Genomic DNA, 27,754 nt, shown 5'->3' with positions numbered 1-27,754 from the left:
ACCAGCTCCTGTTACGCCAGACAGATACTACAGGGTTCCTAATTCACATAAATTTCTTTATAAAAACCCTGCTGCTGACCCAGAAACTATCTCTCAGGGTACCAAAGGGGTAAAGGCTTCCACTGCAAAAAACCCTATCCCCTCTGATAGGGATTCAAGGGCCCTGGACAGATGGGAGAAAAAGATTTATACTTCTGCTACCTTGGCTGTAAGAGCTTTAAATTGTCAGTTTCATATTCAGAATGTGCAGAAAACAAAGAAATGCAGGATTTATTGCGTGCAGCTGAACAAGTGGGAAAGCATACTTTACAATGTGGTTTTGATTCTCTAGAGGCCTCCTGCAGGGCCGCTGTTACAGGTTCTGTCATTAGGAGGCATGCTTGGTTAAAAGAACAGAATCTGCCCGATCATGTTAAACAAAACTATTAGATGCTCCATTACAGCATGATACCTTGTTTGGTGTTAAAGCAGAAGAGGTGTTGAAGAAAATGGAGGACAAAGCTAAATCTATGCAAACAGTCAAGAATTTCTTACAGGTACAGCCTCCCAGATTTAGCAGGAACTGGCCTACAAAGAATTGGTCCTTTCCAGTGTCAGACAGGCCACAAAGAGGCAGATACATACGCCCCAGAGGCAGATCACAGCCCCAAGGCTCATACATGCCTAAACAATGGGGTGCTTCTACCTCCAAAAGCGGAAAGGAAAAATCACAGCCATACAGGAAACAGTCTCAATGACTTTCCCCTGCCGCACCAAGCACTTATCTTCTGGCAGCTCCTTTGGGGGGGAAACTAGCACTTTTTTCACAAAATTGTCACATGATCACCCAGGACAAATGGGTCTTAAATATTGTATCACAAGGCTACAGGTTCCACTTTCACACCCTGCCAAGGCCAAACAGTATGCCAGACCTGCCACGCAATCAATGGGCAGAGGCACAAAAACAAGTTTCACCCCTCATGGACATGAGGGCCATTCAGCAAGTACCACAGCAAGAGCAGGGACTAGGATTTTACTCAAGGCTATTCTTGGTGCCCAGAAAGGACAAAGCCTGTAGACCAATACTGGACCTGTCTATCCTAAACACATTTCTGGATATTCCATAATTCAAAATGTTAACTCTGCAGCAGCTTCTGCCCATGCTGGGCAAGAAGGCTTGGCTTGTGACTTTAGACCTAAAAGAGGCATACCTGCGTGTCCCAATCAGACAATCATGCAGAAGATACCTCAGATTTATAGCTGGCTCAATGCACTACCAATTCTCTGCACTTCCCTTTGGCTTATCTACTGCGCCCAGGGTCTTCACAAAATGCCTGGCACCAGTAATTGCATTTTGCAGACAAAGAGGAATACAAATGTATCCTTACTTGGACGACTGCCTTATTCAAGCAGAGAACAAGGACATTCTACTACAGCATCTGGCATTTGTAAAAAGATTACTAACAGGTCTAGGATACACAGTAAACGAAAAGAAATCAAAACTCGTACCCTCTCAAGAGATAATATTCCTGGGTGCAAGCTTAAATACAACTGCCCAGATGGCTTATCTCATGCCAGACAAACACAGACAACTGACTACTTATTTCAAAATGTTGGCAACAACGACCCAGTTATCTGCAAGAAAAATTCTGCAGGCTTTGGGCTTCATGGCATCCTGCATTCTGCTAATTCCATATGCAAGACTACATATGAGGAAACTTCAGTGGTATCTAAAAAGTGTTTGGACTCAACATTGCCACAGCCTGGAAACAATAATTACCCTCATTCCCTGCCTGCAACAGGAGTTTTGATGGTGGGCAAAGGCCTGTCACCACAACACGGGACAGCCATTCACCTTACCCACAGCCAGGCAGACATTGACAACAGATGCATCAGATTATGCCTGGGGGGCCCATATGGCAGGAAGATGTATTCAGGGCACATGGTCCGCAAGTCAAATGCATCTACATATCAATCAAAAAGAGATGCTAGCTGTTCAAAATACCCTGACAGCCTTCAAGGATCTACTTCATCCAGAACAACTACTGATAAAGACGGACAATACCACAGTCATGTGGTACATAAACAAGCAGGGAGGCACACATTCCTACCCCCTCTCCAGACTAGCCATGAACTTGTGGGACACAGAATTGACTTACCAAGTACATCTGCAAGCACAATTCCTGCCAGGAAGGATATATACTCTGGCAGACGAACTAAGCAGAAACCTAATGGATCCCCACGAGTGGAAATTGGATCCACAAGTTTCCAGCATGATAACAAGGAACTGGGGATGCCCAGACATAGACCTATTTGCCTCCCCTCACAACTGCCAACTACAGAGATTCTACACAAGGACTTATCACAAGCAAGCATGGAAAGTGGATGCTCTATCTTTCAGCTGGAAAAAAACCTAACAGTATATGCCTTTCCTCCTCTGTCTCTCCTCCCCAAGGTACTCCTCAAGGTCAGACAAGAGAAGCCAAAAAATGATACTGATTGCCCCAGACTGGCCCTGCCAGCACTGGTACCCAATCCTAAAGAGCTTGTCTCAATGCCCAGCTTGGACATTACCTCAAATTCCTCACTTATTGACCCAACAAGACAGTCAGATGCTGCACAGCCAACTCAGGACCTTAAACCTGGCAGCATGGCGGATAATGTAGCCATTCAAGACACACCTCTCTCTAAAGCAGTGATGGATGTTATTTTGGAGGCCAGGAGGCCTAGCACTAGAAAATCTTATGCAGAAAAATGGAAGAGATTCTATGCTTGGAACCAGGCACATGGTATTGACACGATTGTTCCAAATATTCCTCAGATTTTGCAATACTTAACTGAGATGCTGGATAAAGGCCTTTCCTTTTCATCAATTAAAATTCATGCCTCTGCCATTTCAGCTCATTACAATACAGAACCACCTATTTTTTCTCATCCATTACTAAGGCAGTACCTCAGAGGGGCCAAAAACATAAGACCTCCAATGAGAGCACCAATACCTGCATGGGACCTCAACTATGTCTTGGAAAAACTCACACTGCCTCCATTTGAGCCAGCCTCTGCAGCTGATATAAAATTCTTATCCTGGAAAACAGCTCTGCTCCTAGCAATAACCTCCACTAGATGAGTCTCAGAGTTACAGACACTCATGGCTGTGGAACCTTTTTATCATTTTCTATCCTGACAGGGTTTCTCTGAGGACAAACCCTACATTTATGCCTAAGGTAGTGTCCAGTGAGGCCCTTAACCAAACAATTCATTTTCCTACCTTTTATCCAAACCCACAGAATAAGGGTGAGAGACTTCTGCGTTCTTTGGACATTCACAGGCAGCTACGCTTCTACTTGGATAGAACCAAACCTTTCAGAAAGACTGAACAACTTCTAATGGCATATGCTGCAGGGTCACAAGGAAAGCCTATCTCAAAGCAGACTATTTCAAAGTGGATAGGCCACTGCATTCGTTTCTGCTATTCACAGCATGGCAAATCAGTGCCTAAGGGCATTAGGCCACATTCAACCAGAGCAGCAGCCACTTCAGCAGCCTTCCTCAGAGGAGTACCAACCAAAGACATCTTAGAGTCTGCAACTTGGAGTTCAGTGCACACTTTTACAAAGCAGTATCACTTACCTCTCTACTCTAAGTCCAGGGCAGGCTTTGCCACTGCAGTTCTGCAGGGCCTCATAGCCTCTCCTAATCCTATTTAGCACCAGCCTCCCAACCTTAGCTTTGGGATTCTACCCAATTGTAATGACTGCAACAGTGAAACACGATGAACATAGTACAGTTGTGTACCTACCATAAATGTAGATGTTCGAGTGTATTCACTGTTGCAGTCCAGGTTACCCTCCCACCATCCCCCCTTTTTCCTTTGCTGGGACTTATCTGTACTTCTCTATTCCATACAACCTATGGGGTGTATTTGTTTGTAGATGAAGGAAAAGTTGTTTTTTGTGTATGCATGCTTATTGACATAATTTAGCCTACCAATTTAGGGGCACCTGACATCTGGGGCAAGAAAAACTGAAGAAAATGGCGTCAGCTGCATCTTTTATACCCCTGGCGCACTGACGTCAGGGAGGAGGCAACAGCAACTGACGCCGGACCTAGACTTTGGAACTCAGGCCGACTGCGTGTAGCCTGCCAGCAGGATAACCCAGTTGTAATGACTGCAACAGTGAATACACTCGAACATCTACATTTATGGTAGGTACACAACTGTACTTTCCTGTTTATGGGGAGATTCAGAGGCATCATGCATACTGCAAAGGATTAGTACCCACAGATTAGCCATTAAAATTATATGTATACACATCTGTAATGTAATGGTATTACATACTGCACAGAGCTGGTGCATAGGAAGTAGCAGTTAACACCATTTACATACACACATGTACATTTAACTTTTAAAACTAGTCATACAAATTTATGACTACAGTGTTGGTACAATTTACATTTGTACAGTTTACCAATATAACTGGTAGTGGTGGTGCTGTGGTAGCGTTGTCGCCTCACAGTAAGACGCTGTCCGGATCGATTCTCAGCTAGAGCGTCTTCTGCATGGAGACATGCGTGAATGGGCGTACCTTCGTTAAAGGTTGTGCATCAGAGCTGGTAACTCGGTACGTAAAAATCAACTACCAATCATTAGCGGACCGGAGTTCCGCTGTGGCGACCCCTAACCGGGAAAAGCCGAAAGACGCAAACAAACCTCCAGTCAGCCAAGGCCTCCTGCAGGCTTAATCTTGCAGCTAAAAATGAAAGAAAAAGTGTTTTTATGTATGTATGTATGTATGTATTTAATTTATTTATTACATTTTGTTGACCAGGAATGTCCGACTGGGCTAGAGGCCCATTTTCAGCGGAGGCCCAGGGAGAAAAGCTCCACAGAAAATAAAATACAGGTAGATTTTAGGTACACAGATTATCACACAATAGAATGCATTTTTGAAATATCAAAAAAAAAAAAATTACATATTCAGAAGAAACATTACACAAGTATTGCGTGTTTTCTGGTGGAGATCTAAGGAGAAGAACTCCCTCGATGAACAACACAGATCATCACAAAAATAGAATGCATTTTTACAATACCAAAAAAATTACATATCAAGAAGAAACATTACACAAGTATTGTGTTTTCTGGTGGAGATCCAAGGGAAAGATCTACCTCAATGAACAAACACAACAGGATGGTGGGAAATGAAAATCTGCTAATAGAAACAGTTCTGTATTGAATAAACCAGAAGCTGAAGTAAAGCATTAATCACAAGTTGAGAGAGCTAATGGGAAAGGGAGTAGACGAAGTAGAACTAAATTACAAAAGAAGCAGGAGGGAGAGACTGTTTGGAGAGTGGCTAACAAGAGAGGAGAGGGGGGTTTAAGCAGGGGAGTGACAGGAGCATAGCCAATGGCTGCTAAGGTGGTGTTTTAGTAGTGTTTTGAATTGGTCATGTGAGGGTATGTTTCTTAGGGTTTCTGGGAGGGAGTTCCAGAGTTTGGCTATATTGTGGGAATAGAGGGAGTCGCCGAGTTGGTTGTGGGAGTTGGATGCCTTAAGTAAAAGTTTGTTGGAGGATCTGAGAGCTTGACGGTTGGAGTATGGTTAAACTAAGGAGAATATGGCAAGGCAGTTATTTGGGATGGTAGATTATTTTGTGGGTTAAGGCTAGATGATTGAGAGACAGAAGGTTGGGTAGCTCTAGCCAGTATTGGGATGTGAGTGGGAGGTTGGTGGTAAATTTAGCAATATTATGGTAACATGATTCCAGTTTATTGAGGTCCGATTTCCGGAGGTTGGTGAAGGCAATGAAACCTTAGAGAAGAGCACTTAGGAGGTGTGTGTGTGTGCAGTGGCAAGCCTGGCATTGGGTGTTAGGAATGGTTTGGCTCTATACAGGCTACCTAATTTGATGTGGACATTTGATGGCTTGGGAAATATGTATATCAAATTTAAGGTATTCATCTATGGTAATACCTAAGAGCTTTGTGTGGTTAGTGGGGGCAATTTTGGTACCATTAGCAGAGGTGATGGATAGCGGGATTTGTGAAGTTTCAGATTTTTTATTGCCGGAGACAGGATACAGGGCCCTCCAGAGACAATCACCCAGGTTAAGGCAGACAGTCGAAGTTGTGCTAAAATAGAGTGGAGAGAGGTAAAGACGAGCTACGGAGTGAACAAAATCAAGCAGCAGACAGGCAGCAGTGTGTTGACCATAGGTATCTGCTGTAGGGGTTAGGAGGGGAGAGAGGGGGAGGTGAAAGAAGTAGAAGGAAAAAAATGTTGCTGGTAAGTTGGACAATGATACAGGGTGTGTAAGGAGTGGAATAAGCAGGGGCAGGTACAGGACTGGGGGGTGGAGAGTAAGCTCGGGGACATGTACTCATGGAAGGTGGAGGTAACATGCACTACTAAAGTGCTTCTGAAAGTCAGTGTTGCCGTACATTCTGAACCACAGGACATCGCCAATTATCTTAGAGATATTTAGCTGCAATTTCAGGATCCCAGCAAGTTATACTAGACTGAGAGTGACCTCCATTGTGCTCATGATCACACCCAAGAAGCCCCCAGCATAATCAGGAACACTAGTTCCATGGGCCCCAGTAACATCCCAAGAGGTTTTCTCACACTACTTCTATGAGGGCCAGTAACACCCCAGGAGGTTTTCTCACACTTGTTCCGTGTGTTCCAGTAACATCCCAGGAGGTTTTCTCACACTTGTTCCATGTGTCCCAGTAACATCCCAGGAGGTTTCCTCACACTTGTTCCGTGTGTCCCAGTAACATCCCAGGAGGTTTTCTCACGCTTGTTCCGTGTGTCCCAGTAACATCCCAGGAGGTTTTCTCACAGTAGTTCAATGGGCCCCAGTAATATCCCAGGTTTTCTCAGCAATGAAGAATATATAATATAGTTACTTCACATCCTAAACAACCTCTTTCCATAGACATTTCCAGAAGGTATTGCAGTAGGCCAAAGCAATCCCTTTCTGCAAAATAAGATTTACAGCTTTTGATGAAAAGTACAGTAAAATCAGTATCACCAGTATCATGTGCAAAGAGGATTATAGAACTTGTTCAGACAGACATGGGTGACCTTTAGCTCCTTGCACTGGTATGAATCATCTTGTAATTGCAATTTTGTATTTGTTTATACAGTTCTGTTGTTGTAATAAATATCACTGAGCTAATGCAACACAAACATTGTAGATTACGTAGAATAGACCATTATCTACATAAAGTGCAAATGTTTCAAGTAATAGCTAGGTACTGCCAGTTCTAGGTTATATACGAGGAGTGTACATTTATCACACTGACTTATGAACAGCAGTCTCATGTCGATATAATAGGCATTTGTGTTAGTAGGGCAGTATGTGACAGTTTTGCAAAGCAAAGCATGACTTTATGTACAATACAGAAGCAGTCATTACAAATGTAGAGCTTGATATGGTTAACAAAGGGGGAAACAGAGGACAGTGTAGCAGTATGAGGTAAGACAGATATGATGGAAGGAGGAATCCCTTTTAGGATTTTTGTTTGTGGTATTTTAAGATCATCTGTACAACAGCGTAGATAGTTATATGAGGAACTTTACTTTTATGGCTGAGCGCTGATACAGATGTGGGAAGGCTGACTAACATGGTGCCGAGCATGAACAATTCTAATTTTCCTGTAGGTGTGTTTTAAGTAGGATTTTAAACTAGGTGAGAGTCTGTCTGTTTTAAGTGTGCTGGAATGGAGTTTCACAGTTTTGAGATGTAGTGAGAACAGCTTTTTTATTTGATTTGGAGATGGTAAGTAATGATTTTGTGCTACAGTGCAAGTCTCCAGTAGACGTGAAGTACTGTACAGTATGTTGTAATGCAGGACATTTATTAGGTACGTGGATAAGGCTGTGGGTGGTGAAAAGTTATGTGTAGGTAGGTTAGGTAGTTAGGAAACACGTAGCAAGTTTAGTTAGTTCAGTGGGAAACGATAGATTTATAGGGAGAATTTGTGGCAAACATTGCAATTTTATTATAGCATGTGCCCAGTTTTGTTTTAAGGTGTCATTCTGACTTGGTAGTATCGGAGATGCATAAAGGAGAAAAGGAGGCAGGTAGGTTGATACTTAAGTAGATTAACTAGTATTTTAAGAAAGTATTTTATTACGTAAAGTGAGGCAAGCTTTTCAAGTATTGTTTTATGGCTTGTTGTATATAACAGCAAAACTTGAGGCTATTGTCAGTTATCACTGCTAGCAGTTTAATTTGGGCTACCGAGTCAATTTTTGTGTCGTTTGCATGAACGTTTTTCATTCTGACAATGTACTGTTTGGGGATGAAAAGCATTAGTTTTATATTCTAGGATTTAAATGTAGGTGAGCATCTGTAAATCAAGATTCAAAGGATGTGAAAGCCTCTTGGGTGTTTTGTTGCAAGTCTTGTAAGGTAGTTATGCCAATCACAATCTATTGAAGAGTAATTCATCGACTGGAAGGGAGCAAGGAGATGTGGACTTGCCCTGCTGCAGGACCCATGTTAAAGATTGCCCAAAGTTAGATGAGTAGGAATTGTATTCAAATGTTTCTGGTTTGACCAAAGTGTGTTTACATGAAAGCAAAGGTAATCATGTGTATGTGTGTTTGTATGTATATGTAAATATATGTATATGTATGTATATAGAGGGAGAGAGACAGAGAGAGAGACAGGACTATGTTTATGTGTGTGTTTGTGGTTCTGTATGTATGCAGTCTGCGGATACTGATAACTGAAAATGCTGAGGATCAAAAGTCATTCTGAACAAATCTCTTATTAACTCAAATTCTACTCACTGGTATGACATCATCATCTTCTTTCGGCTGTTCCCGTTAGGGGTCGCCACAACGGATCATCTGTTTCCAGTCCTCTGCATCTTGCTCTGTCACACCAACCACCTGTATGTCCTCTCTCACCAGATCCATAAACCTTATCTTAGGCCTTCCTCTTTTCCTGTTACCTGGTAGCTTCATCCTTAGCATCTTTTTCCCAATATACTCAGCATCCCTCCTCAGCACATGTCCAAACCAACATAATCTTGCCTCTCTGGCTTAGTCTCCAAACCTTGCAACCTGGGCTGACCCTCTAATATACTTTTTCCTAATCCTGTCCACCCTCGTCACACCCAGTGCAAATCTTAACATCTTTAACTCTGCCACATCCAGCTCAAACTCCTGCCTTTTTGTCAATGCCACTGTCTCCAACCCATATAACATAGCTGGTCTCACTACCCTGTTGTAGACCCTTCCCTTTCATTCTTACTGGTATTCCTCTATCACAAATCACTCCTGACACTCTTCTCCACCCACTCCATCCTGCCTGTACTGTCTTCTTCACCTCTCTTCCACACTCACCGTTACTCTGAACTATTGATCCCAAGTATTTAAACTTGTCCACCTTCACCACCTCGACTCCTTGCATCCTCACCATTCCTCTATCCTCCCTCTCATTCACACACATATATTCTGTCTTAGTCCTGCTGACCTTCATTCCTCTTCTCTCTAGAGCATATCTCCATCTCTCCAGGGTCTCCTCCACCTCTTCCCTACTCTCACTACAGATCACAATGTTATCTGCAAACATCATAGTCCACAGGGACTCCTGTCTGATCTTGTCTGTCAACCTGTCCATCACCATTGCAATAAGAAAGGGCTCAAAGCTGATCCTTGATGTAACCCCACCTCCACCTTAAACGCATCCATCACTCCCACTGCAGACCTCACCGCTGTCACACTACCCTCGTACATATCCTGTACCACTCTTACATACTTCTCTGACACTCCTGACTTCCTCATACAATACCACAACTCCTCTCTAGGCACCCTGTCATATGCTTTCTCTAAATCCACAAAGACACAATGCAACTCCTTCTGACCTTCTCTGTACTTCTCCATCAACACTCTCAGAGCAAACATCACATCTGTAGTGCTCTTTCCCAGCATGAAACCATACTGCTGATCACTAATCATCACGTCCCTTCTTAACCTAGCTTCCACTACTCTTTCCCATAACTTCATGCTGTGACTGATCAATTTAATCCCTCTGTAGTTACTACAGCTCTGCACATCACCCTTATTCTTAAAAATTGGTACCAAAACACTTTTTCTCTGTCACTGGTATGACACTGATGCTGTAAGAAACATTAGATATAAGAAATGGTTAATATTTAGTAATGCGATAATTATAAACATGTAAATAGTATGCTTTCTGAGTTAACACTGACTATAAATTTTGTTGGATAAGAGTTAGTAGGTGTAGTTAACATCATGAGCAAAAAAAGTCTAAGTTATAAATGTCTTCTGTATAAACTAACAATTTAAAAAGCTAGTGCACACATTTACTTTAGTGTGGGCACTCACAATTGTGGTTTAAAGGCGTAGCAAAGACCAAGCCATTCCTGCCTTAAAGGAGAACGCCGTCCAAAAGTTAAGGTTTTCTTTCCAAAAAGTGTTTTTCATTCCTTTTAATCCAAGACCATTTACGTACAGAAAAAAATATATATAATTTAATAATTACATTCGCTTTTCTTTCCTGCATCGGTCTCATCTGTTACATCACAACAGCTACTAAGAGTGGCACAGTAATTAAGTTAGGTCACTTATCCCAACAACAGAGCCATTAAGAAAATAATGGCATTTAAATATGCCTTATCAGTTACAGATTGCCAGCATCACACCTCTGATAAATAGAGTGGGTGGAGTCTGAACAAAGTCAGGGATTTCAAGCTTAGTTTTCAGATGCAAATGTCTTTCCCTGTAATAAAACTCAGTGCCACAAAGAAAGAAAGCAAATATCTTAATCTAATTTCTTACAGATTACAGACAGGTAACAGGTCAGGGTAATTTCTGCAAAAGTGCACATTTCTTCTGGAGTTGGGAAAGAAGATTAACAAAGACTATAATTCAAGCTAAAATATTTAAAAGTGTGAAGGCAACACAAACCGTCTCAGCCCAAGTAACACCTATTATTCACAAGAGTCAGATTTCTCACACTTCAACACTGAACTACAGTCGTTACTTTGAAAAGAACAATTAACTCCGCTACATTTTCAAGCCTGTCATTTAAACATTCCTTAAAATACTGTAACAGGGACACCACTAATGAAAATCAAAGGAAACAGAGTAATTAAAACTGCAGACTGATGCTGACAGTGAAAAGTAAGTAGTCACAGCAATGTTGTCAATTGATGGGAGAGAAAAGCTACAGTACGTGATCCCCTCATCGTAAGGATTTCTCTCTGTCCTGATAACATGACATATGGAAGGCAAAGCTATTTACTGTAAAACAAAATATTGCTAACCATGGCAGCCTCCTTCATATCATTCTGGGGTATAGCACATTAGGAAATAACAGTACCCATTTACTTTGATATATAGGCATTAGCAATGCAGAAAAGTTCAAAATTTGCTGAACAACATATTTTTTTTATTTTTTTGTGTGCGGTTCTCCTTTAATGGAAGACCACAGGCCAGGTCAGGTTGTGCTTGTCTGATACTATGGACGAGCTGCTGGATTCACTGATGGACTCAGCACTGTATTCTGTAGTACTAACAGCCATGTAGTCCATGCACATAACTGTGCAGCTGTCAGCATCCAGCTAGTACACTAAACAGGGCAAAGTATGACCTAATGAGCTTTAGCCCTGTATGCTTCTTTTGTGAGTTTCATGCTGAGAGCCACAACCAGGACTCACAAGTATGGGGGGAAGGTAGCTGTACGACAGGTCAGTCATACTGCCACTGTGTGTGTATGTCATGTATGAAGCAGGCAGCCATTTTTGGAATAACCAGATGTAAGGTACCCCAACAGGACATAGTGTAGCCAACTGATGAAAAACACTCTCATTTGTGGGAGTGGCATGCAGTACAAGAACTGAATATGTGAAAAGAGCCTTTGCAGCCTTCATATTATAAATAACATCAAGAACACCAGGTAGCAGTAAGACTTGTAGAAATACAGGCCATATCTATAGCCTTTGGGGCATCTAAGTAAACATTATCATGAGGCCTTGGACCCAAGTCTTACACATTATCAGGTCATACCAGCATGCTCCAGGACATACTTTAGAAGTTAGGGACTTCCATGTACATGGAATGGCAACAGACAGGTACCAGGCAGTCAAATATAAAGGAAGCCCCAGTACAATAAAAGGTATTGTTGGAAGGTGCAGTTTTTGTCTTATACCTTGTTTAATCATAGATGTACATTTTTTGACAATGTGATATCATGGTATGTTATCACTGTACTTCCTTTCTGTCAGCCTGTGTCTCCTACACTCTCTTCTTTTACCAGACAGGTTATCTCACCTTAGGTAGCCACCAGCAGAATTTAACATCATGACAAGCAGTGACCACTGTAGACAACCACTGCTTGCCAACAACACAGCTAAGGAAGTATTGAACAGAATCCATTCAGACTTCTCACTCCTGAGCTCTCCAGGTATATGTAAGGTCTTCTGAAGCTGGGAGTTGAGTCTACACAGTTGCATCAGTCCCTCACTGGCCCTATTTAAGCATAATTTGGATGACTGGATGGGTAACTGGACATTCACCCTGGGGTTCCACCTGTGTCCCTCTTATGATCCTATGTACTCCCTCTACATGTAGTGGTTTTCTGGGTGTGTCCAGCAAACACCCTTGCAAAGTGATCTAGTTCAGTGCCATATGGTGATTATTTAGGAATCATTGGACGTTCAAAGTGACCAAGTCTTATGACCATTATGCCTCACCAGTTCCCACCTTAGACTGTACCTCCCCTCTGAAGAAGGGCAAGAAGGGTACCTCTCTTGACATGAGTACCCTCAGCACATGGCCTTACTTCTAATGGCATGATTAAACAGTCAGTCATCAATATTTGGACCAAGATGCCCTGCTATTAAGTTCATTTATAAGAATGTGTATGTTTGAACATAGTGTTTGTTTTAGGCAAGGCAATTACTTGCATGCAAGTCTGAAAAAAAAAAAGAGTTCACCATTCAAATTCAGGCCAGCAAAAGTGTTTGTACCAGTCATACTATTCCAGATAGGTTCATCTGTTCTTGAGATACTTGATGTCTTCTTGTAGAGGTATAGAATAAATAGGTGTTACCTTACAAAGCACTGTTACCTCTGTCTTTATGAAGGCAGATTACTACGAATAGTTTGTAAGTACATGTACACATTCATATGGAGAAATCAAAGCCAAGAGATGAAACGTTAATATTGGTGGCCCGGGATAGTGGGATATGTACACATTGGTTTACAAAGTCCATTGAACATGTGGGGGAAACAGGCAAATGTAGGTTTTGTAAAACAGAATTGGAAACAGTTGCACACCTTGTTGCTGGTTGTGACATACTAATAGCAGAAGGACTATATACTGAAAGGCATAATAATGTGGCAAGACTGTTGCATTGGGGATTGTGTAAACATTATGGTACTGAAGTAGCTGAAAAACACTGGAAACAAGAGCCACACAGCATCATAGAAAATTATGAAGTTTATATCACTTGGGAACCCATTACCAACAATTCAAAAAATAGATGTGAGAAAACCAGGTATATTAGTCAATGAAAAGAAGACAAAAGTAGCCTTGATCATAGAAATTGCTACACCCACTGCCTATAGCGTCTTACGTCCAGAGAGACAAAAAGTCATAAAATACCAGGATTTGAAGGTAGAAACGAGAGCAATGTGGAAAAAAGATACCCAGACAGTTACAATAGTAGTAGGAGTAACAGGTCTTGTAAAAAGAATCTACAGTAGTATTTAGATGTGCTACCAATGCATTATTTATTATTTATTTATTTATTGGCATTTGTTTACCGGGAAAGTCCACTGGGCCTACAGAACCCATTTTCAGTGGAGGCCCGGGGAAAAAAGCTCCATGATATAACAGTACAAAACATAGAAACAATGAGTACAATATAAGGTGACTTCCAGATAAAATCAGGTAAAACAAAGCATGCATAATAATATACAATTAATCTAAGGGTAACATGTAACCCCGTATGAATTGCAGAAGGAGTCATTACTGGGGACACTGCAGGCGGCTGCGAAGAGCACTACTGGCTGACATCAAAGATTGAAACAATACTAATTTCATGAACTTTAATCGTACTTTGACCTAGGAATGGGGTCCATTCCCGTCATGGTATTAGAAACCCAAAATACTTGGAGAAATTAAAAAAGGCTTCCTTTATATACTGCATGCTGTTAAAAATTTAAAATAAAACCAAGAAAATAGCACAAAATGGGTGAAGCCAAGTGTTCAAAAACCAAAACTCCAAAAGCTATAAAAAGAACACAATCACAGGACACTGACCAAGGAAACAAATTTATTAAGAGCTTTCATTCTTAGTGCTAACATTTTATCAGAATGAGATGCAGTAAAACATCTTGTATATATGTGTATATGTGTATATTGTTTAATTTATCACTCCAACTGTAAAGCATGTGCAATAGAAAAGTCCTGAGGAGTGTCTTCATTTAAACGAATTTGTCAGTGGAACTTCTCCCAAACACCACCCCATGGACATTTTCATACCTTCTAATAAAAAATAAATAACTTTTGAAAATCATTAAGTTAAATGATTGCTTAAAAAGAGCATTTGTCTTATCACCCTTTTGACGTCACTGATATGTTCATAAGCTCTGTTATTCAAATAACATTCAGTTTTTCTGACATAAACGGAAGGGCAGTTTGAACAGAGGGTAATGTAAACTATTCCTTTTGTTTTACAGTTGAATTTATATGTACAAGGAAGGACTCTGCTTGTAAATGTTTCATACCTCACAGTCCTGCTTACACTTATCAAGGGTACCAGAACTTGGCAGAGATTTGGGACGCATGGCTAGGCTTAAAAAGGCCCTTGTTGTCATTAGCATAGTAAACAAACACCTATGAAACTATGAATCTTGTTCATCATGTTGGGACCTTCAGAAATGTATAAAAGTAGCAAGCCCCACATTTAGATATAACCCCCTTCCCAGAAGGACTGTAGTTTCCTATGATCTTGTTCTTTTGTTAGGTGTTAAAATGTTTGTTGTACAGTAGCCTGCAATGTGTACTATCTGCAAACTTAAAGTACACATTTTGTGATGGACTGTTTTAATATAGGTGACTCTGGGATGTAGAGCAATATTGACTATCTAGTCAGTATGTCTGCTTTTACCCAAGATCCTAAGGTGACAGCTGCATATAGGATCATAATAACTCTGTTCCCCAAGATGGATGGTTGTACATTTTTCCGTTATTTACCACATGCTGTTGAAGGATGGTAACCATGGAATCATCTACCTGTATCCCAGGGAATTATGCTTGTTTGTAAATTATCTGTCGAAGCAGCCAGCCACTGTGTGCCTCCAATGTTCATATTCAGTGCCATTTCAACAATACAATTTTTTTATCTAACTACTCAGAAAATAAATCACAACTGTTGTATTTTATATTAAAATGTACATTTCAGCTACTTTCATCTTATGTCAAAATGTACATTTCAACTAACATTTTGTACTTGTATACTGAATAAAATCTAAAAGAATAATAACAGCATTTTCACAAAATGTACATTTTTAAGTTATTTACTACAACCTCGATGTGTTAAAAGTTCATTAATCAAGTGGCAAAGAAAATTCCACTGTAGGTGTGAAAGGAGGTGAAAATGTCTCTATTCAACATAAAGAGGCCCTGAAGAGAGGGCAAAACGTCTCCATTCACAATAGAGGGGCCTTGAAGTGAGGTGAAAATGTCACCATTCACCTTGATGAGGCAGTGATAAAGACTTTTGCTCTGTATGCCTAAAAGAGCTCCAACCTATAAATGCTTCACCCCAAATGGAATGTAATTTCAGTGTATGTGAAGAACCACAGAAGGAATTATTTGGTGGCTGTGGCTTTGCAGGAGGTAAGGTATGTTTTGAACTTCTTGCATGATTTTGGTTCAGTTGTAAACTGTATATCACAGCAAAAATTTGGAAGTTTAATGCAGTTATTACATAATTCACAGTTCAATATTTGTATATGACTTCATTTTTTAGAATGAGGCCATGAGGATTTTGTGAAAGGAGGAGTGTCGATTTTAGGTACTGTTGAGGACTGCAGGAGAGATTACATATTTTTGTTGTATTAGTACTAGATGGTTCTTTAAGGAGTAAATTTCAAAAATACATCTGTGTAGGAGCTGTCTTCTGCATGACCTTGTGTAGCACATCTGCTGATTATTACAAGTTTCAGCAGTGCTATAGGTGGGCAGTTATTTCCACATATGGGTAGGGTTTTCTATTTTATTTGGCCTATTTTATGTCTCAGCTCAATTTTTTAAGTTAAATATGGTAATGAAAGGGTCAGTGTTTCTTTTCTGACAAGTGGGATTTGGGGCAATTGTTAAAAAAGGGACCAAGGGTGTAGCCAGGCATACTCCTTGTACTCTGTCTCTATTGAGTACATTTTTTCTGAACATCACATCAATATGGTGTTTTTCCAGGTCATATTATGTCTACAACTGTGCAAATGAAGACAGTTGTAGGATGTTACATGTAGTAACCAGCACGCACTGCTGTGTTGCTTGTCTAAGTACTGTACATACTTGGGATAGTATGTTCCAGGCAGTCGTAGAATGTTAGTAGTAACTAGCACTCACTGCTGTCGCTTGTCTAAGTACTGTACATACTTGGGATAGTATGTTCCAAGCAGTTGTAGGATGTTACATATAGTAAGCAGCATTCATTGCTGTGACATTTGTGCTGGGCTTGTTTGTCCCATGCCCCTGTGTGTTTATATATGTTTTGTGTGTGTGTGTGTGTGTGTGTGTGTATACACAACATCATCTTGTCAACATACACACACATATATAGATAGACAGATGTATACATACATACATACATAGAATTTTTTTAACACTTGTCTTTGTTGTGGATCGCCTTTTAAAAATGTTCTGATTTTCTATCTTCTTTACATCTTCATGGTAGTGTCAGCTTTCTCCACATCCATTTCTTACTTTAAGGTTTCCATAGAGTTCATATGAAAATTCCCATTGTTTATTCCCAAAAATGTTTCTTATATACTTTTACATTACTTTAGTTTTCCAATATGATGTATTTATTTATTTATTTGTTTGTTTGTTTGTTTGTTTGTCTTTGTTTACTGGGTAATACCAATTTTCAATGGAAGACCTGAGAGAAAATCTCCACTTACTTACACTGCATTATACTAAGTTCCAGTTAAACACAGAGTAGTTACATTTCTATTTACAGTTATATGTTCTAAGATTTTACAGAGGTGCAAGTTACTAAACAAAAACCCCACATGCAACTTAGTGGATTGTACAGGCAGCAGTTATGTATAAAAATTGTTTTGTCATTTCAGTGAGAGGTTGATAGTATTCTGTTTAAGGAGAGTAATGGGAGAGTATTATATGGTGAGCACAAAGTCTTAACCTGGTGATGAGCATGTTTAAGACCAGGACTGGTTAAAATGTCATTTAAACAGTGGTTTAAAACTACTGAGTTTGTCGGAGAGTTTTATTTCAATGGGGATACTATTCCAGAGTTTAGCAATGTATTGGGTGAGGAGCGAGTCTCCTGCAACATTATTTGACTTGTTTGTAAGTAAAAGGAATTTGTTACTAGAACAGAGGTCCCTTGCTGGATAGTAGGGCAATAACAGTTTTTTTAGAGCAGGGTATTTTTCTGGATGATGAATGAGTTTGTGTGCTGTAATTAGTTGTGAATATGTTTGGTAGTTGTGTAGTTCAAGCCACTTTAATTGCTTTAAGCTATGACAATGGTGGGTCCTATGAGGGAGAGTGGTGGAAAATTTAGCTGTTTTATTGTAGCAGGAGGCAAGTTTCTTTCTTTGAGTATTGTTTAAGTTTGTTAGGATAGGAGCAGCATATAAAAGAGTCAGCAGTAAGAAGGTGATGGTTAGAGTTTTTCTTGCAGTATCTTTAAGGACTCCATTGATCCTGTAATGGGAGCCTAGTTTCTGGTGTGTAGATTTAATGGTGTAACATTCTGTCTGTGTGTTTTTTGAAATGTGATATCCAGAACTAGATGCAGTAAAAGAATGTGCATGTGTGCATGTGTTTAGTAGCAGTAGTATTTTCGGTGAATGCTAAGAGTACAAGTCCCAGACATAACCTGGATGTGTAGTAGCAAGCACTGCCATGTCAACGACCATTCATTGAGGTACAATCCAACATAGCTAACACCTATTTAAAGGGTGACTACCTGTAACAAATTAAATGCAGATTTGTGTAATGTTTAAAAACATTTTTATAAACTCAAAAACAATAACTACCATCAAGTACTATTACTTTTAATTACAATATTACTATTATGGCAACTGCTATAAAAACTTTATAGGGTCAGAGGTAGGTACTAGGCTATCGGCCCAAGGGCCTAAGTAAGCCTAGCCAACAAGGTTCCCTGGCTTACACCACCCAAGAAAGTTATTTTCCTGTGCCTCTGTCCAGCAGAGCCGCAGAGGTGATCCCTGGGGTGTATTTCCTATTTCCCATCCACTCATCAAGATTTTTCTTGAAGAGTGCTAATGAGGAGCTTTGCTTGACATAGATTGGTAGCTTGTTCCAGATTATGGGAAGTCTCTGGGACAGGAATCTATCCCTCCAGCATGTCCTGTTTATTGTGGTGACAAGGTTTAGGTCCCTGGAGCGTGTAGCTTGGAGGGATTGGGATTTCTTTAGGTGTAGCATGTCCAACAGCTCTGGGTTTGACTTAGCTTTATATGTTATGTGGAGATCGCTACGGAGTAGGTGATATGCTACAGAGTAAAGCTGGAGTTTTTTGAGACGGTCAGTGTAGGGCATGTGTTTGAGGCCAGTAATCCTCTTTGTGAAGTACTTTTGTGGCCTTTCCTGCTGCTGCAGGTGTCTTGTGAGATACAATCCAAAAAGAGCATTGTACTCTATAATGGGTCTAATGAGTGTCGAGTAGAGGGGAACAATGACCTCTTTTTTCCTACATGAGAACCCTTTTGTGATGAGGTGTGCCACGTAGAAGGATTTCCTGACTACTGTGGTGATGTGATTATCAAAGGAGAGACTACTGTCCACCTGGGTTCCAAGGTCTCATCACACATTCGGCGTTAAGTAGACTACCACCTATGTGGTAGTTCATGGGCACAGAGTTTTTACCAAAGGGGATGACAATGCACTTTTTGGCATTGAGTTTGAGGCCATGGCTCTGACTCCAGGCATCTGTCTCAGTGAGGCCCTTCGGTAGGATGTCCACATCATTTGGGGACTCGACTATGGCTCCTAGTTTGCAGTCACCTGTGAACTTCGTTAGTCAAAGGCCTTCTGTGTTACCTGTACTTTAGAGAAGTAGATACCAAACAGGAGGGGTCCCAGGACTGAACCCTGTGGTACTCCACTTGTCACTGGTTTGAAATCAGATTTGGAGTCTGCAACTTTTACAGTGTGGGTTCTTCAGTGAACCAGTTGCCAACCCATCTTGTGACATAGGGATTTATACTTAGTTTAGTGAGTTTAGCTATAATTCCAGAATGGGCAATGGTGTTGAAAGCCTTGGCGAGGTCAAGATTGGCTGTGTGAACCACCTTACTCTCATCTACGGCTTTGGTGACTGCCTCAAAGAAGTCAATCAGGTTCAGGAGGCATGATCTGCCTTTCACAAACCTGAACAGGGTGGGGTCCAGAGTTTGGAGGATACCAATGTCTTTGTTTATGAGTTTCATGATGATACGTTCCATGGCCTTGCAGACCAGGCTCATCAGGCTAATAGGGTGCTAGTTCCAGGGATCAGTGGTGGCTCCCCCTTTGTGGCATGGGATAACTGTTGCTGTGTGCCATTCAGTGGGCACAAAGCCTAATGTGAGGCTATGATTGAACATGGTGCTTAGGTGGTGAGCCAGTTCATTCTGACGTGCGTGTAAAACGCAGCCTGGGATGTTGTCCGGTCCCATGGATGCTGTGTTTTTGGCTTTAGAGAGTGCAGCTTTTACCTGTGTAGTTGTGATTACAGGGACTCTGCATTCTTCCTCTATAGATATGGATCCTATAGGGGGTGAGAGGGGGGTAAAGTTAGGTTCTATCTGCCAGGATGTTGGCAATATCATTTGGTTTTGTAATTTTTGTGCCATTGTGCTGTAACTCAGAGCAGATCTGGGTGTTGCCATTGAGATTCATAGCTATAGATTGCTTTGTGGTTGTCCTTAGAATCAGTGGCAGTTTTGTTTTCGTAGCTAGCTTTGGAGGATCTTATAAGGGATCTCAGCTTCTTACTGAGGCTAACCAGGGAGCTCCTCCACTCATGGGATTTTACTCTCTTTTGCAACAGTTTCTTCCTTCTGTTGTAGAGTTTGTTTATGACAGGGGAGCACTAGATTGGCTTCCTTTTTTTGGAAGATAGCATCTTGGTTCTGTTTGGGATAATACGATCCATGCACTCGTGTAAGTGCTTATAGAGTGCATTTGTGTAGGATTCAGCAGTCATAACTGTATTGTCCATCTGCATGGTTGTTATGAAGTTCGCCACTTCTGTCTTAAGAAGCATGAAGTTGGTTTGGAGAAATTTTTTACCATGGTTTCCTTGGGCAGGATGTGGATATGTAGAGTGATTAGATTATGGCCGGATCTGACCAGCGAGGAGTTGACTTCAGGTGTGGAATACCGGTCACTCATGTTGGTAATGACTAGGTCTATGATATTGTTGCCCCTGGTGGGGGTTTGGATAAGTTGATCCAGGGCATTGAAATTTATGAATTCCAGAAAGTGTTGAGTGAAGGAGTTGGTACATGAGTAGTTTTCCCAGTTAATGGTGGGGTAGTTAAAATCGCCCATTATTAGGGTGTTTGGTTGAACCCTAATATTTTCCATTATATCAAGAAAAGAGGAGTGGGAATCCTGGGGCATGGTGGGGGATCTGTAGCAAGCTACAATTTGGATTGCAGTTTTGCCCAGAGTTAGTTGCACTTGGATAACCACGGATGGATTATGCTGAGCAACTAGCCTGGAGGTGTGAATATCCTTAATGAATATGGACACACCTCCACCTTTGGTGTTCTGGTCCAGGTTAGATGGCCAAAAACTGTGGTATGAGTTATAGCCTGGTAATGCAGGGGTGCTCTCTGGAGCCTTGAACCAGGTTGCAGTCACTGCACAAATATCGATGTTCTCCATTTTAAGGAGTGCCTCGAGGGAGTGCATTTTGAGATTTAGACTTCTAGCATTGAGTAGCATTACCTTTAGTTTTTGCTTGCCTATTCCTGTTACGGTGGTGAATTTGTCATTTGAACCTTGCCTAAAAAAGGCACTATAGGGGTGGCAAGAGCCTTAGCCAGTATCTGGAATCCCAGGGGGGACAGGTGCAGGCCATCTCTGGAAAAGTATTGTGGTCTGTTGACCATGTCGTCCCAGGCAGACAGATACTGGATCCCCTTAGAATGACAGCAGACACTTAGCCAATTGTTGAAGTCAGTCATTTTGTCCTTGTACTGCGGTATCATTCTGGGCAATGGCAGGATGCTACTTGCGGCTAGAGTCATATCTGCCTGGGCTATAAGATCAGAGAGCTCTTCAATGTCTCTTTTCATGTAGTCCAGGGAAGTATGTTTCAGGTCGTTCACACCAACATGGACAATGACAGAGTCATATTTGTACTTGTTGTGGAGTAACCTGAGTGCGTGGGTTATGTGGCGGATCCTGGCACCTGAGAGGCAGCTGACAGTAACCTTTTCCTTGTTTAGCCTGGTGAGTGGGACATCAGTGTGCCTGACTATAGAGTCACCTATGACTAGTGTGTTGAGTACGTTGTTTTGCCTTGTGGGTTGTGATTGAGTGGCACACTGAGTCTGTGGGGTATGTGTCATTTGGGTTGTGTTGGGGGTGGAGGTTGCTTGCATTTATACTTTGGAGGTCTCTGTTGCTTTAGGAGATTATAATTGAGAGCCTCCACGAATGTTTTTGTGTTTCTATGTGTTGATTTTGGTGGTGTAGGTTTAGTGGGACTATGTGATGAGTGTGGTGTGGTGCAAGTGTTTACCCTCTCCTCTTGACTGTCAAGTTCAGTCTTGGTTGGAGAGGGCTTTGCCTCCAGTTTGGCTAGATAAGTGCATCTCTCACTGGTTGCAGTGTTGGGTGGTAGGAGGAGAGGGTTGTCTGTGTACATGAGGCAATTTCTACATTGCCCCAAGATGTTCAGATTCTTCAGATAGACAGGAGAGAACACTGGGAGCTGACCCTTGGACATGTCTGAATAAAAAAACTATTTTCCTCTAGACAAGTAATAAAAGTGAGTACAAGAGCTGTTTTTCTCTAAGCAAGTGAGGAAAGTAAGTACAAAAAACTGTTTTCCTCTAGGTAAAGAGGAAGGTTGAGTGCTGTTGTAATTTGTAGCTTATTTAGTGCTAACAACAAGTTCTGAACAAGTGCTGAGCACGAATAAGCAAATTCAAGTGCTAAAACTAAGAATCTGTATCTGGACTAGACTAGTTACAGGAAAGAAACAAGTGCAAATGCGGGATTTTAAATCAGAAAGTTGAGAGAGATGGAAAAAAATGCCCAAATGGCCAATAACTACAATTTCTGGGCCAGAAACCACTCCTTATGTGGTAGATATGTTACCTATTGCTTACCACTCCCAATGATAAGCTAGAAGGCTTCCCTCCAACACAGAAAGGCTTGGGGGGTTCAGAAGCTTACAAACAGTCCTGGATACAGCAAATCTGTATTTGGACTAGACTAGTTGCAGCAAAGGTGGAGATACAAGTGCATATGCAGGCTTTTAATTCAGAAAGTTGACAGATATGGAAAAACTGCCCAAATGGCCAATAACTACAATTTCGGGGCCAGAACCACTTCTTATGTGGTATATAGGTTACCTAGTGCAGACCACTCCCACTGATAAGCTAGCAGTCTTCCCTCCAACACAGACAGGCTTGGGGGGCTCAGAAGTTTACAAACAGTCCTGGATATAGCAAATCTGCATCTGGACTAGACTAGTTATAGGAAAGGCAGGAAACAAGCTTAAATTTTTTTGTTACAGTTAAGCAGAAACAGGGAGATTCTAGGAACGTTTTTTTTTTTTGTAAAGGAAAGGGAGAAAGGAGAAGCAGAAGATAATTCAAGGTTAGGAAACTAAGTAGGTTGGCCTTCTCAAATGTTCCCTCTGTATTAGGTAGAATGAGCTAATGACACTAGACTGTGAGGAGTGTCCCAGATCATATGGCTTTACATTTTAATGTAGAAGGGAACCGCTGCTTTTATGGCATTTTTCTCTTTGCAAGCAAATAGGGAGTAAAGGGTTTAGCGAATAACTGAGTTGGGAATGACAGCTGCTCCTAGGCTAGTGGCAATCATTATAGATCTGCCCACCATCTGTGAGTGTGCAGAGAGAGGAGTTGTAAAGTTAACACTCACCATATTTTCCATAGTCTTTAAAGCAGGATCCCCATCCCTGTTTTATTAGTAATATTCTTTTTATGGACCAATAAATCTGGTCCTGCTTGCATGGATGTTGTACTATGATTTCACTTTTCTACTTATCATGATGGTTCCCATGGATCATTTCCAAGACTAAAAGGTTATTCTCCTATATTTTTTGACTAGTTTAAGACTCATTAGGTAAAGGAAAGCGATTAACTTCTCAGATAAATGGGGAGATAATATGGGGTGTTAAGCGACGGAATCTATGTCTTTGTACTTAGCAGGTGGAGTTTGTCAGAGTCTAACCAAGATTTGCTGACTGTGACAAAGTACAACATATCATGTTACTTTGCTCACTGCCTTATATATGCATCCTGTTCTCATCTGATGATTTGATCAAAAGGCAAGATTCTGGTGTAATTACTGTATGACTTTTTAGCGTTGCCCCTTACAGTTAACCTCTATTCTGGTTGAATTTTTTTTAATTAATTAATTAATTAATTTATTTAACATTTGTTTATGAAGCTCGAAATTGATGGTGTAATGATGAATGTTGTTAGTGCATATGCTCCACAAGTTGGGTATGCGATGGATGAGAAAGAGAAACTTTGGAGTGAGTTGGATGAAGTTATGGTGAGTGTACCCAAGGGTGAGAGACTAGTGATTGGAGCGGACTTTAATGGGCATGTTGGTGAAGTGAACAGAGGGGATGAGGAAGTGATGGGTAGGTATGGTGTTAAGGAGAGGAATGCAGAAGGTCAGATGATTGTGGATTTTGCGAAAAGGATGGACATGGCTGTGGTGAATACGTATTTTAAGAAGAGGGAGGAGCATAGGGTGACATACAAGAGTGGAGGAAGATGCACACAGGTGGATTATATCCTATGTAGGAGGGCCAGTCTGAAGGAGATTGGAGACTGTAAAGTGGTGGCAGGGGAAAGTGTAGTTAAGCAGCATAGAATGGTGGTCTGTAGAATGACGTTGGTGATCAAGAAGAGGAGGAGGAGTGTGAAAGCAGTGCCAAGGATTAAATGGTGGAAGTTAAAAAAAGAGTGATTGTGAAGTGGAGTTTAGGGAAGAGTTAAGACAGGCACTGGGAGGCAGTGGAGAGTTACCGAATAGCTGGGTAACTACAGCAGAACTAGTAAGGGTGACTGCTAGAAAGGTGCTTGGTGTGACATCTGGACAGAGAAAGGAGGACAAGGAGACCTGGTGGTGGAATGAGGAAGTACAGGAGAGTATACAGAGGAAGAAGCTGGCACAGAAGAAGTGGGATTGTCAAAGAGATGAAGAAAGTAGACATGAGTATAAGGAGATGAGGCGCATGGCAAAGAGAGAGGTGGCGAAAGCTAAGGATAAGGCATATGGGGAGTTGTATGAGAGATTGGACACTAAACAGGGAGAAAAGGACCTGTACCGATTAGCTAGACAGAGGGACAGAGCTGGGAAAGATGTGCAGCAAATAAGGGTGATAAAGGATAGTGAGGGAAAGGTACTCACAAGAGAGGAGAGTGTGTTGAGTAGATGGAAAGAGTATTTTGAGAGGCTGATGAATGAAGAGAATGAGAGAGAGAGAAGGTTGGATGATGTGGGGATAGTGAATCAGGAAGTGAAACAGATTAGCAAGGCGGAAGTAAGGGCTGCTATGAAGAGGATGAAGAATGGAAAGGCTGTTGGCCCAGATGACATCCCAATGGAAGCATGGAGGTGCTTAGGAGAAATGGCAGTGGAATTTCTAACTAGATTGTTTAATGAAATTTTGGAAAGTCAGAGGATGCCTGAGGAGTGGAGAAAAGTGTTTTGGTACCTATCTTTAAGAATAAGGGTGATGTGCAGAGCTGCAGTAACTACAGAGGGATAAAACTGATCAGTCACAGCTTGAAGTTATGGGAAAGAGTAGTAGAAGCTAGGTTAAGAAGAGAGGTGATGATTAGTGATCGGCAGTATGGTTTCATGCCAGGAAAGAGCACTACAGATGCAATGTTTGCTCAGAGAGTGTTATTGGAGAAATACAGAGAAGGTCAGAAGGAGTTGCATTGTGTCCTTGTAGACTTGGAGAAAGCATATGACAGGGTGCCTAGAGAAGAGTTGTGGTATTGTATGAGGAAGTCGGGAGTGGCAGAGAAGTATGTAAGAGTGGTACAGGATATGTACGAGGGTAGTGTGACAGTGGTGAGGACTGCAGTGGGAGTGACAGATCCGTTTAAGGTGGAGGTGGGATTACATCAAGGATCAGCTCTGAGTCCTTTCTTATTTGCAGTGGTGATGGACAGGTTGACAGACGAGATCAGACAGGAGGCCCCGTGGACTATGATGTTTGCAGATGACATTGTGATCTGTAGTGAGAGTAGGAATCAGGTTGAGGAGACTCTGGAGAGGTGGAGATATGCTCTAGAGAGCAGAGGAATGAAGGTCAGCAGGGCTAAGACAGAATATATGTGTGTAAATGAGAGGGAGGGTAGAGGAATGGTGAGGATGTAGGAAGTAGAGTTGGTAAAGGTGGACGAGTTTAAGTACTTGGGATCAACAGTTCAAAGTAATGGTGAATGTGGAAGAGAGGTGAAGAAGAGAGTACAGGCAGGGTGGAATGGGTGGAGAAGAGTGTCAGGAGTGATTTGTGACAGACGGGTACCAGTAAGAGTGAAAGGGAAGGTCTACAAGAGGGTAGTGAGACCAGCTATGTTATATGGGTTGGAGACAGTGGCATTGACAAAAAGGCAGGAGTCAGAGCTGGATGTGGCAGAGTTAAAGATGTTAAGATTTGCACTCGGTGTGACTAGGATGGATAGGATTAGGAATCAGTATATTAGAGGGTCAGCTCATGTTGGACTGTTTGGAGACAAAGCAAGAGAGACGAGATTGCGTTGGTTTGGACATGTGCTGAGGAGGGATGATGGGTATATTGGGAAAAAGATGTTAAGGATGGAGCTGCCAGATAAGAGGAAAAGAGGAAGGCCTAAGATAAGGTTTATGGACGTGGTGAGAGAGGACATGCAGGCAGTTGGTGTGACAGACCAAGATGCAGAGGATAGGAAGAAATGGAAAGAGATGATCCGCTGTGGCGACCCCTAACGGGAAAAGCCGAAAGAGGATGATGATGATGAACATTTGTTAACCGGAAAAGTCCGACTTGGAACAAAGCCAATTTTCAGTGGAGGCCTGGGGAGAAACGCTCCAGATGCATGTCTTTGTGATGAGATAAAATGATGAGAAAACGTAAAGAAACAAACGTATTTCAAAAAAATCACTGTTACGTAATGAAAATTGTTCTTTAATAGATGAATCGTGGCTAAGGCACTGGCAGGGAAAACTGGAAACACAGGAAGAATCCTAATAGCATTTCTGTGTGCAGCATGTCACCCAGAACTAGTCATTTATAATTGCTGCATTTCTTAATTCCTGACTTGGATGAGTCATTAAAGTGAGTTACAAATACATACATTTTCAACTGTTTTTATAGCGAAAATGTCAAAGTTTCACAGTGCTGTAGAAAGTAAAATACTTGTTTTTTTTAAAAGTGGTGTCCATAATCTTGTAAGATTTAAACAGATGTGCTGGAATCAGTTTATCCATATAAATGTAGTCATGTGTTTAGATTTGTTAAACTAACATATGTATTGCATGTTTGGTATGTGTATTAATGTGCAACATGTCTTTCCCTTTATCTTTTCAGTAATGGAATCTAAAAGCAGTCAAAAGATGGATAGTAGTCTCTTCCAGTGTTTCCCATGGTCTGGCCGAAGGAAGGAGAAAAAACTGTCCAAGACGAAGAGTCTGGAAGGTATGTAAAATAAAAGTATTACTTTTAAAATCTTTTCTGGAAGCAAGCTCTGTACGTGAACCTGGTCCAGTAAAGGCAGGAATGGACTGTTGGAGTCGCTCAGTCTGGCAGATACATTAAGGTATCAAATGAGCCTATGCCTGCTTCAAATCATCAGATGTCTTTGCCTTGCCAGCTTTCACTGATAATGTATTATGGACAATGGTTACACTTGACCTGGTATTTCCTTCCATAAGCTTCAGAGTATACCTTCTGGTTATACTGTTCTTCATTTAAAGGAGAACTGCACCCAAAATCTAAAAAAAAAAAAAAAAAAAAAAAAAAAAGAATTTTATATATATATATATATATATATATATATATATATATATATATATATATATATATATATATATATATATATGTGTGTGTGTTTTCCAGCAAATCTTGAACTTTTCTGTATTGCTAATGCCCCGGTATCAAAGTAAATGGTTACTGTTATTTTCTAATTTGTTGTACCCACAATGATCTGAAGGAGGATGCCATGGCTAGCAATATTTTGTTTTACAGGCAATGACTTCACCTTCTTAATGTCATGTTAGAGGGACATAATGAAATCCTT

At 41.1% G+C, this 27,754-nt stretch overlaps 1 protein-coding gene and 1 long non-coding RNA gene across 7 annotated transcripts in view; both read left to right on the top strand.

The window, feature by feature from the left end:
• The window catches only part of RSAD1 (radical S-adenosyl methionine domain containing 1), a 2,083,664-nt gene that overhangs the window by 625,113 nt on the left and 1,430,797 nt on the right, over positions 1-27,754 (top strand). The window lies entirely within an intron of this gene.
• The window catches only part of LOC122817269, a 109,448-nt gene that overhangs the window by 65,707 nt on the left and 15,987 nt on the right, over positions 1-27,754 (top strand). For all 3 annotated transcript variants that reach the window (XR_006367186.1, XR_006367187.1, XR_006367188.1), the window contains exon 2: positions 27,046-27,153. This is a non-coding gene — a long non-coding RNA (uncharacterized LOC122817269). The remainder of the gene's footprint in view (positions 1-27,045; positions 27,154-27,754) is intronic.

Source organism: Protopterus annectens, chromosome 12.part0, assembly GCF_019279795.1.
Source record: "Protopterus annectens isolate FY-2018-M chromosome 12.part0, PAN1.0, whole genome shotgun sequence".
Taxonomy (NCBI): Eukaryota; Metazoa; Chordata; order Ceratodontiformes; family Protopteridae; genus Protopterus; species Protopterus annectens.
The sequence above is the reverse complement of the archived record's forward strand: the minus strand, read 5'-3'. Positions and strand labels throughout refer to the sequence as shown.